Raw genomic sequence first — 9,939 nt, 5'->3', positions numbered from 1 at the left:
TATATATATATATATATATATATATATATAAAATGATATGTAAAATCTCTATGATAAAAATGCTATGATACTTCACAGGCATGCAGATAGTTACCTTGTGCAGCTATAGATGGTAAGGCAAGACTGCTACATTTCACGAAGAGCAGGTAAGTATCATAGTTGCCAGCAATGACAGGTGGTGACCAGCTCTGTGTCAAGTTAATACTTCACCTCAACTATTTTCATCAATTATTTAGAAGACAGCTGAAGAAAAAATTGGTATGGCACAAAGATTTTTCAGAATTATGAATGAGGAAGATCTGACATTCAGGAGAAGGTGAAAGCTTGCTTGATAGGCAATTCTAGTGAAAAAAAAAAAGGATATACACATGCAAAATTGATATTGTTTGAGTATGCAGTACACTGCATAGAGAAAGATTATATTTATAAAACACTGACTGAAAACAGGCAAAGTATCTACTTTAAGATTCAGCTCAGCAGGTTCTCTCAGTGCCCTGCTGTGATATAATGGTCCACAAAGGAAAGGAATACTGACTGAGTTAGGAATAGGCCTTGCCTCCAAGAATGATATTCTCTCAAATGAGTTATTATTCAGGTAGCTGCATGTTACTAGAAGCTGATATGTAAGAGAAGTTCAAAACTCTACAAAATAATTAAAGAGATGAAATTATTAAGAAATGTTTAAGTGTTAATAATTAAATGAAACTTATTATTTGATACCAAAGAATAGCAATTCTCATTTTTCATCACAAGAACCCCATGTAACACTACGGGCTTGGGGAGGATTGGCTGGAAAGCTGCCTGATGGAAAGGGACCTTGGTGTACTGATGGACAGTCGGCTGAATACGAGGCAGCAGTGTGCCCAGGTGGCCAAGAAGGCCAAATGCATCCTGGCTTGTATCAGGAATGGTGTGGTGAGCAGGACTAGGGAAGTCCTTCCGCCTTTGTACTCAGAACTGGTGAGGCTTCACCTAGAGTATTGTGTTCAGTTTTGGGCACCTTGGTACAGAAAAAACATGGAGCTGGAGCAGGTGCAAAAAAGGGCAACAAAGCTGGTGAAGAGAATGTGCCCTGCAAAGAGCGGCTGAAGGGACTGGGGCTATTTAGTCTAGGGAAAAGGAGGTTGAGGGGAGACCTTATTGCTCTCTTCCAATATCTGAAAGGTGCTTACAGCAAGAGCACAGTTAATCTCTTCTCACTGGTGACAGGATGAGAAATGGCCTCAAGTTGTGCCAGGGGAGTTTAGTTTGGACATCAGGAAAAACTTCTTTACAGAAAGGGTTGTTAAGCACTGGAATAGGCTTCCCAGGAAGGTGGTTGAATCACCATCCCTGAATGTGTTTTAAAACCATTTGGATGTGGTGCTCAGGGGCATGATTTAGCAGAGGGTTGTTAGAGTTCTAGTAGTATGGTTATGGTTGGACTTGATGATCCTTAAGGTCTTTTCCAACCTGAGCAATTCTGTGATTCTAAGAAGGAGCCATAAGTCTTGCAAGGGCTTTTAGATCAACCTGAGAGGCAATGGTTTAACGGGAACATTGAATAAGTACAAATTAGCACCAGGCAAGACCTTTTAAATGTAGTGTAACTCCTGAAATAAGCTATTTAAGGAGGGGTTAAAATTTCCATTCCTGTAATATCAGGGAAAGGTGGTACCCTCAGAGAAAGCATATTTGTTCAAAACTAAGATGGAATCAGTGAAGTAGTAATTGAGGGAAACAGGAAGTGTATGAAATTCAGTGTGGAAGACTGCCTGAGATGTAGCTCTTGATCTTCAGCTCATTAAATCTTTGAAAACAAACACCTGTTTTAGGAGTGCCTAAAGGAGACTGCTTTATCTTTCTAGCATGTTGTCACCGAAAAATATAGAGATGTTACATTAGGCTTCAGAATTTCAGTATTTCAAAGAATCATTTTCTTCCAGTTTGACTTTATGTTTCCCTACTTCTTTGCTTGTTAACAAGTTGAAAATGTCACAGCCATTGCCTGCAAATATTGCCAAAAGTTCGCTGTTTTATTTTTGTGTGTGTGGCACTGTTTCTGTAATAGTTTAGTTTGGGTTAAATCCATCTCAATCCTTTTGAGTGACAAAGGCAGAATATCTAGCTTTACTCTTTTTTTTTTAATACTTAGTATGTTTCAGCGAAATAAATTGTGGTTCTCTGAGCAGTCAGCAGACATGAAGAATAATTCTAATATGGTCCTACAATTTGACGCTTGCAATTCTTAGTTTTGTGTGAAAGGTTTTGTATTACTATAAAATGTTGTTTACTGATTATGCTGACAGTGTCAGTGAAGCTAGACCCGTTTGAGGTTTCAGAATAAGAATGAGCTTCATGCCAAATCATATTCTTACTTTTCCTGTTTTCATATTTGTCTTTGAAACCTCAACTAAGGAGATATTTTCTATGGTATTTTCCAATTTACTGATATCATTATATTATTTATTGCAAGAGAGAGTAGGAGAGACAGGAAAGGAGAAGTTGATGAGCAAATACAAAAATGGACTGAGGATATATAATTACTGCTGCTTACTTTACATTCTAATACACTGTGCATCTTTTACCCTCAAACTTCACCTCTAGTCTGTAAGCAAAAATTGCATGGAAGTACTTCCTGTTCAGAGTCACTTGATCAATGTTCTGGTTATTTCTCTGTGCACAAGTACATATCTACTGCTCCTGTGCTTTTCCACATCTGGATGTGAAACATATTGTCGACTTTGATACACTCTGCAACAATCTATTATTCCCTTTCCATTTTTAAATTTTTTTCTCTGTGAAACTACATTTTTAATTCTCTCTGTCTGTCCTTTCGTTATTTGGACTTCAACTGCACTTTTTCAAGATTCATGAAGACTTTTCTTAATCACTGTAATGCACTCCTCCATTTCCTACCAACAAATTCTGGTTCATCAACTATTGCAGAGGTGATTTGAAGAAAGAGAGATTGGAACTCCCAACTCTTTTCTTAAAGCTAACAGACTCCTTCCTAATACATTTCAATTTTGCAAGTTTATCTTCCTCATGATTATTATTTATAGCCTATCTTCAGTAAAAATTTTATTGGTAAAGTTATTGTATGGGTCCAACAGCACAAAGCAGCAGAACACTTGTGTCACTGAACGTCATTAAATAGAAGTGATGTTTGACATTAAGAATTGCAGTCAGCCACAACAGATGATGCAACAAGTTTCAGATAATTTATCCACACGAAAATAAAAGGTATTAGTTCTAGTTTCCGAGGAATACTTTTGATACATTGAGATACTTGCTGTCATTGCATTCATTCAAACCAACAGAAGGAACAATCTGTTCTTACTGTGGTGGCCTAAATTTATATTAGCAAATGTATGCTCTTTGACAGTAAGAATTGTTGTTTGTAACTGTCTGCAGCAGAACAGTTCAGTCTTTCAAAAGCAATACCACATGCCTCAAGACCTAGTCCTAAGATAAATACAAAGTTCAGTTTTATTTTAATAGCTCTCATTCAAAATATCAAAAACCAGTTCATAATGATGCATAGAGCAGAAAGGGAACATTCTGAAGTGCCAGACTCATCAATCACAAATGCACAGAAAAATGAATAGAAGACTGATGCAAGAAGACAAGAGAAAAGCAATAGGTTAAGGGACAAGTTTCTCCAGTGACAGTAAGAGGTGATTACTTGGGAACCACTCACTGCAGTGAGGGCTGCTCTGAAATGAATTCGGACTATTTTATTATTTTATTGTATTACTCAACATTAGCAGCAGATGTTGGTGGTACGGAGTAGAGGTTGAACTTTCCTACCGATGCTCCATACCATTTTGTTGCTATGTGACAGATGGCAGCAGAGAGGCAGTCTGACACAATGGCATCCGACGTGGAAGTGTATATGGAGCAAAAGTGTGTCACTGAATTCTTCCATGTGGAAAAAATGGTGCCCATTTACGTCAGTGCTTGCTGAGTGTTTATGGAGACCAAAAAGTCAGTGTGCACACAGTATGGTTATAAATGGAATATTTCAACAGTGGTGACTGATACTGTGGTCACCTCCTGTGATGAAGATATTTATGAGCAAAGCATGCAGGTTCTTGTTCACTACTGGCAGAAATACATAGCTGAATATGATGAAAAGTAGCACTTCATAGCTAAGAATTTGCTGTATCAATAGTGTTATTTTGCTCTTTATATTTGTTGTAGTTCTCATGGAGTTAAGCAAGAGGCATTAATTTTGGAGTGACCTACATGACTCTCACTGCTGATCTTTACCATGAGACTTTAGTTTAGAAAGGAATTCACTAAGGACCATTTTATTTCCAAATTCTATTCCACTGTCAATTGTAGATATGCATTCAGGGTGCACTGGAGGAATAGCTGAATGCTTTTAAAATCTCTGTGACAGTGCAAAGTGTTTCTCTGGAGATGAAGCAAGTCAACAAGTGGGATTATCCTAACAAAAGTGAATTGAGGGATTTAGGGAAGCAATCACAGCTGCTGTAGTCAAAGTAAGCATTATGAAATAAGAAAAATAAAGATAATGTAAATAGGCTGTGAATTCTTTAGCTTCTTGATCATCTTTACAATCCAGTGCATACAATGTTAAACATCAAAAAGAAATCTAGAGCTAATGTAGTTGAGAAATTGAGGCAGTACTTACACATATAATTCCTTTTGGCAAACATAATTTTGTTCTATTACATGTTGCCAGTAAGAGTAGCCTGTAAAACATACAAACTGTAAGTTTTATCAATATTGTCAACATAATATTAACTTGATTTGAACACAAGGGTAGTGTGCTAAAATAGTGTAACCAATATGTGATAACATTGCCAAATACTATATATAAATCTTTCCACTAAAATAGCAATGTTCCAACAAGGAGGTAAACAAAGTCTTGAATGGCTGTACTTAAGCAGTGTTAAGAAGCAGTTCAATTACTGAATTTCTCAGGAGGTAAAAACAGAGCAGGATAAGTACAAAGAACTGCAAACAGGCAGAATGTCCTGCTGAAAAATAAGAAGAGACATCGCTAAAAGCCGAAGTAAGCTAAGTAGGTCAGAAGCAGATCAAACCTCTCTTTCTGGATGGGGACAGGTAGCACATCTGTACCAAATAATACAAAGGGAAAACAGAAGGAAAATGACAAGACTTTACCTTCCCAGATTTTCTTTGTTGGAGAACTTTCATGGCTGATCACTTCAGCCTCTGTAACTGGGGCCACACAGGGCACAGATAGGGCACAGGATGAAGAGGACAGTGATAAGAATGGACAATTTTGTATTTTTTACAACAATGTTTAATAATTTGTAGCCATAATCAGAAAGTGCGTTCTTAAAAATTTTGATTTTCTCCTTGATAAATGTATATTATATATATAAGTTTAGTTGCAACAGTGTTTACTTTGAAATCAGCATGAAGTTGGCAGACCTGAGAGAGTGGTAGGTAGCCCTAAGGAAGAATGGCACTGTGTTCAGCCACAAAGCAAGTAGCCAGTGCTGCAATAAATTGAATCTTAGAAGGAGGATAATGCTGTAAATTCACAGCTCTTGAAGTCCGTGTCAGCCAAAGAAATGCAAATTTGATCATGTCTATATGTACTACCTGAAAGTAACAACTTGTCTTCCTAGTGATGAACAGAGAATGTACTGAGCAGTCCTTAAATGAGTTATGATTCAGGTATTTTACAGAGTTCCCTGTTAATTTAGACGTAGAATAGTCCACATGCTTTGAAAAGTCCTTTGCACCAACAGTGTTGAAGGTGGCAGCAGTACAAATGAGAGCTGGAATCATTCTTATTCAAAACAAAACAAAACCCTTGGAAAACCCTGAGACATTGGGCATGGTCTATAAATATCATTGAAAATGAGTTCAAAAATAAAACTCCAGTAGTACTCTCTACTGGAGAGTTTCTTTTAAATTTCTTAATAATCAAAGCAGAGGCTTCTTTCAGGTTGTTGGTGAGTTTTATTTTTTCTTTTTTTTTTGCCCTGGGCATAATGTTGCATTCATACATTGTATTTTCTATAATCAGAATCACATTCCACCTACTGTATCTAAGTAAACTGATTAAAAAAAAAAAAAATCTGGAACTGATGAAATAGTTACATTACATTTTGATGTCTTTTGAATGTTTGTGGTATTCTACATTGACTCTCAGTGACTTTAGTTTTGAGTGGTTGGGAAATGCAATTATGAAAAATATAATTAAATGAAATTTAGAGGCCCTGAAGAATTGAATTTATCTTTCTGAAAAGCATGAATCATAATACCTAACTTCATAAAATGATGTGAAATTTGAAGATATGTTATCGGATAGTAATATTATTAACTTTTCCAGAAATGTAGTGTAAAATCTCATGACGTTGCATTCAAATTAAAAATATTCTGATTTAACGTTCATATTACTGCTCTTGTGAATGCTCCTTAATGCTTACAAACAGATAAAAATTGTCTTTACAAAAGTATATATCAGGTTGTAGTAGTTCAACGTAGCAGGCAGCTAAGAACCAGGAGGTTGTTTGCTCATTCCCTCCACACAAAGTGATGAGGGAAAAAAAGGTAAAACTGTGGATTGAGATAAAGACAGTTTAACAAGAAAAAGAAGGGAGGGAAAAATATTATTATTTAATGAATATACAAAACAAGTGATGCAGTCTTTAAATGCTCATCAGCTGCTGGCCAGTACCCAACCACATCCTGAGCAAAAGTAACATCCCCAGAACACAGGGCCATATCAGCCACTAGGAAGAAAATTAACTCTATCACAAGTGTAAACAGGACTGTCATGGTTTTGTGATTTTTGGTTTTCTGTATTCCACATCATAACATCATGTGGGGCACTGGGAGTTTAACTGTTAATGCTCAAGTTCTGGGTACCTGTCCAGAAGAGAAGAAGAACTACATTCCCCAGGGGACTTTGCGGTCACAGAGAGGAGATAGAACTCCTGGCAAGGTCACCTCATGGGCTTTTTTTCATTTGCTGTTCTTCGTCGGCTCTCCTCCTGTCTCCCTGCTGTTCAACTGAACTGCTCATCTCATCTCAGCATTGTGGTGAGGCCTATCCACCTTTCGGACATTCTCTCTATCATTATATTTGATTTATTAGCTTCAATTCTCATTATATTGTATTATAGTGTGTTATCTTGCATTCCGATGCAATATTTAATAAATTAGTTTGTTTCCCCTCAGTTGCCGCTGTTTTTAATTATTTTGGCGTCCCCTGTTCCCCTTGTCCAGATGCGCGGATTTTGCTAAATCCCTCTCCCCCACTATTCACGGAACTGGGCTGAACCAGCCCGTAAACCGCTGACAAGACACAGGTGAATTTTTGTTTTGAAGGCATATTTATCAGATTATGTCGATGTATTTACCAAAAGAAAGCCACTACTTGCTCATTTCTGAATAAAGGACACTACAGCAAGTAGACAAGCAGCACAGTATGGCAACTGAGTTTTGCAAGCTCCAGTGGAGATACTGAGTAGATTAGACTTATTTAGAAGCATACAATCACAAGGTTGGAAAGGACCTACAAGATCATCTAGTCCAACCATCCTCTCATTGCCATTACTACCACAAACTACAAAACCACATCTCACAGCTCTTCATCCAGATGCCTCTTGAACACTGCCAGGGATGGTGACTCCACCACTTCCCTGGGCAGCCATTCCAGTACCTGACCACTCTCTGAGAGAAGTTTTTCCTTATGTCTAATCCAAATCTCCATGGCACAATTTGCGGCCATTTCCTCGGTTCCTGTTTGTTGCCTGGGAGAAGAGGCCAAACCCCTCCTCCCTTCAAGAAGTTGTAGAGTACAATGAGGTCTCTCCCAAGCTTCCTTTTCCAGATTAAACAATCCCAGTTCCCTCAGCTTCTCATAAGACTTGTACTTCAATACCCTGAACAGCTTCATTGCCCTACTCTGGACAAGTTCCAGGGCCTTGATGTATTTCTTGTAGTGAGGGGCCCAAAACTGAACACAGTGGTGATGAAGACAAGGAAAGATGAGAAACTCTCAGAAAGAGAGTATGTAGATATATTGGAAAAAACAGTAAATTAACTGTTTTCACTAAGCTCACACAGCTGACAGAAGGGGGAATCCTCAGCACTGCAACACCAAGTACTGGACAGAAAAATTCCTAGGGAAAGCCCATGTGAATTCCTTGACCCTCAAGGGCCTTCCTCAAGGGAAGGCCGTGTATTGGAGTGAAAGTGGAGGGGGTCTCAAATTAGATGTTGAAAATCATTATATTTTATCTTTATTTCAAATTCCACTTTGCATTTAATTTTTGTATGCAGTGCTCCAAATGGTGAGGGCAGGCTGTGATCCTTCTGTGTCAACCATTCACCTCTGCTTGAGAGAGATGATCACTTGGAGAAAGGTGAGAAGGAAAACACGTAGTAACTGCTTCACAGAATCACAGAATCACAGAATTGTAGGGGTTGGAAAGGACCTCTAGAAATCATCAAGACCAACCCTCCTGCCAAAGCAGGTTCCCTACACCAGGTCGCACAGGTAGGCGTCCAGGGCAAGACTTGAGTATCTCCAGAGAAGAGACTCCACAACCCCCCTGGGCAGCCTGTTCCAGTGCTCCATCACCCTCACCATAAAGTTCTTGCGCACATTTGTGCAGAACTTCCTGTGCTGCAGCTTATGTCCTTTTCCCCTTGTCCTGTCTCCATGTACCACTGAAAAGAGACTGGACTCACTATTATGGCCTCCACACCTTAGATATGTATAAACCTGGATTAGATCCCCTCTCAGTCGTTTTTTCTCAAGGCTAAATAGACCCAGTTCACTTAGCCTTTCTTCATTGTGGAGATGCTCCACCATTTTTGTGGCCCTTCGCTGGACTCCTTCCAAGAAGTCCCTGTCTTTTTTGTACTGGAGAGCCCAGAACTGGACACAGCTTCAGTAATCTAATCACATTCATGCATGTGATGAAATGGTGCACTGGTATCTTTTAGTAGCAACGCAGTAAGAGATTATGTGTAGATATTTAGGCACATAATTGCAAGAAGCATCTCAAATTCTCTCCAAAATAACATATCCTACTTCACAGCTTAAGGATGATACAAGAGAACATGCAGACTACTATTGTCTTTCAGTGGCCAGACACTAACTTCAAAATTACCATGAAGGTGTTGTGATCACAAGTTTGAACATTCCACTCTCCAGAGATGTGTAATATTTCATGATTTCATGAATTCACTTCCTAACCTTAGTGACAAGCATTTAGCTGATGTAAATCAACATAGCTTTATTAACTGTGGTGGGTCTACATCTATTTATATGCACAAAGCATCCAGACCAAAGGCTATGTTTATATTTTTAAAAGGGTCTCAGAAAAAATTTAATATCCAGTGTTGAACTATGCTTGGTTTACCAAGTTCAACACATCCAGTATAAAGAAAATGAAGCACTACGCAGCAAGACCTTCCAAGACAAGCAAAATAACTTACTAAATTATTGATTTGTTATTTTGAAGTAGAAATTTTTATTTCTAACCCAGGAAGCAATCATCTTTTCTAGAAAGCACTTCTTAGACTGAATCTAATTTTTTTTTCTTGTTGTTTTTTCCAGGTAGGCTGTTCACCTTTAAGGACATAAACCAGCCAGTGGAGAGGCATTTATACCTGCAGTGTATTGGCAGACTGCCATCAACCCACGACTCTGACCACCAAAATGGCCATCTATCTTCTGACATTTTATGGCAAAGATATTTATAAAGTTAATTCCGGCAGTGTAAAGAACAACCATCTCACAGATCATGGAAAAGATGAACTGATACACTTTGGAACATAACTCATAGCTTACGGACATTGTCATCAGGGGTTGTGACCTTTTCATCGACTACTGAGCATAGATGGACAGAACATAATTCTTCTGAGCGTTGTAACACAACAGCAATTCATCCCCATTATGTCAATCCACAACACAAAACTTATAATGTTATA

This window comes from Centrocercus urophasianus, unplaced genomic scaffold (genome assembly GCF_019232065.1).
Source record: "Centrocercus urophasianus isolate 14NV4802_14NV808 unplaced genomic scaffold, USGS_Curo_1.0 seq_31, whole genome shotgun sequence".
NCBI classification, from domain to species: domain Eukaryota; kingdom Metazoa; phylum Chordata; class Aves; order Galliformes; family Phasianidae; genus Centrocercus; species Centrocercus urophasianus.
Note: the sequence above shows the minus strand (reverse complement) of the source record.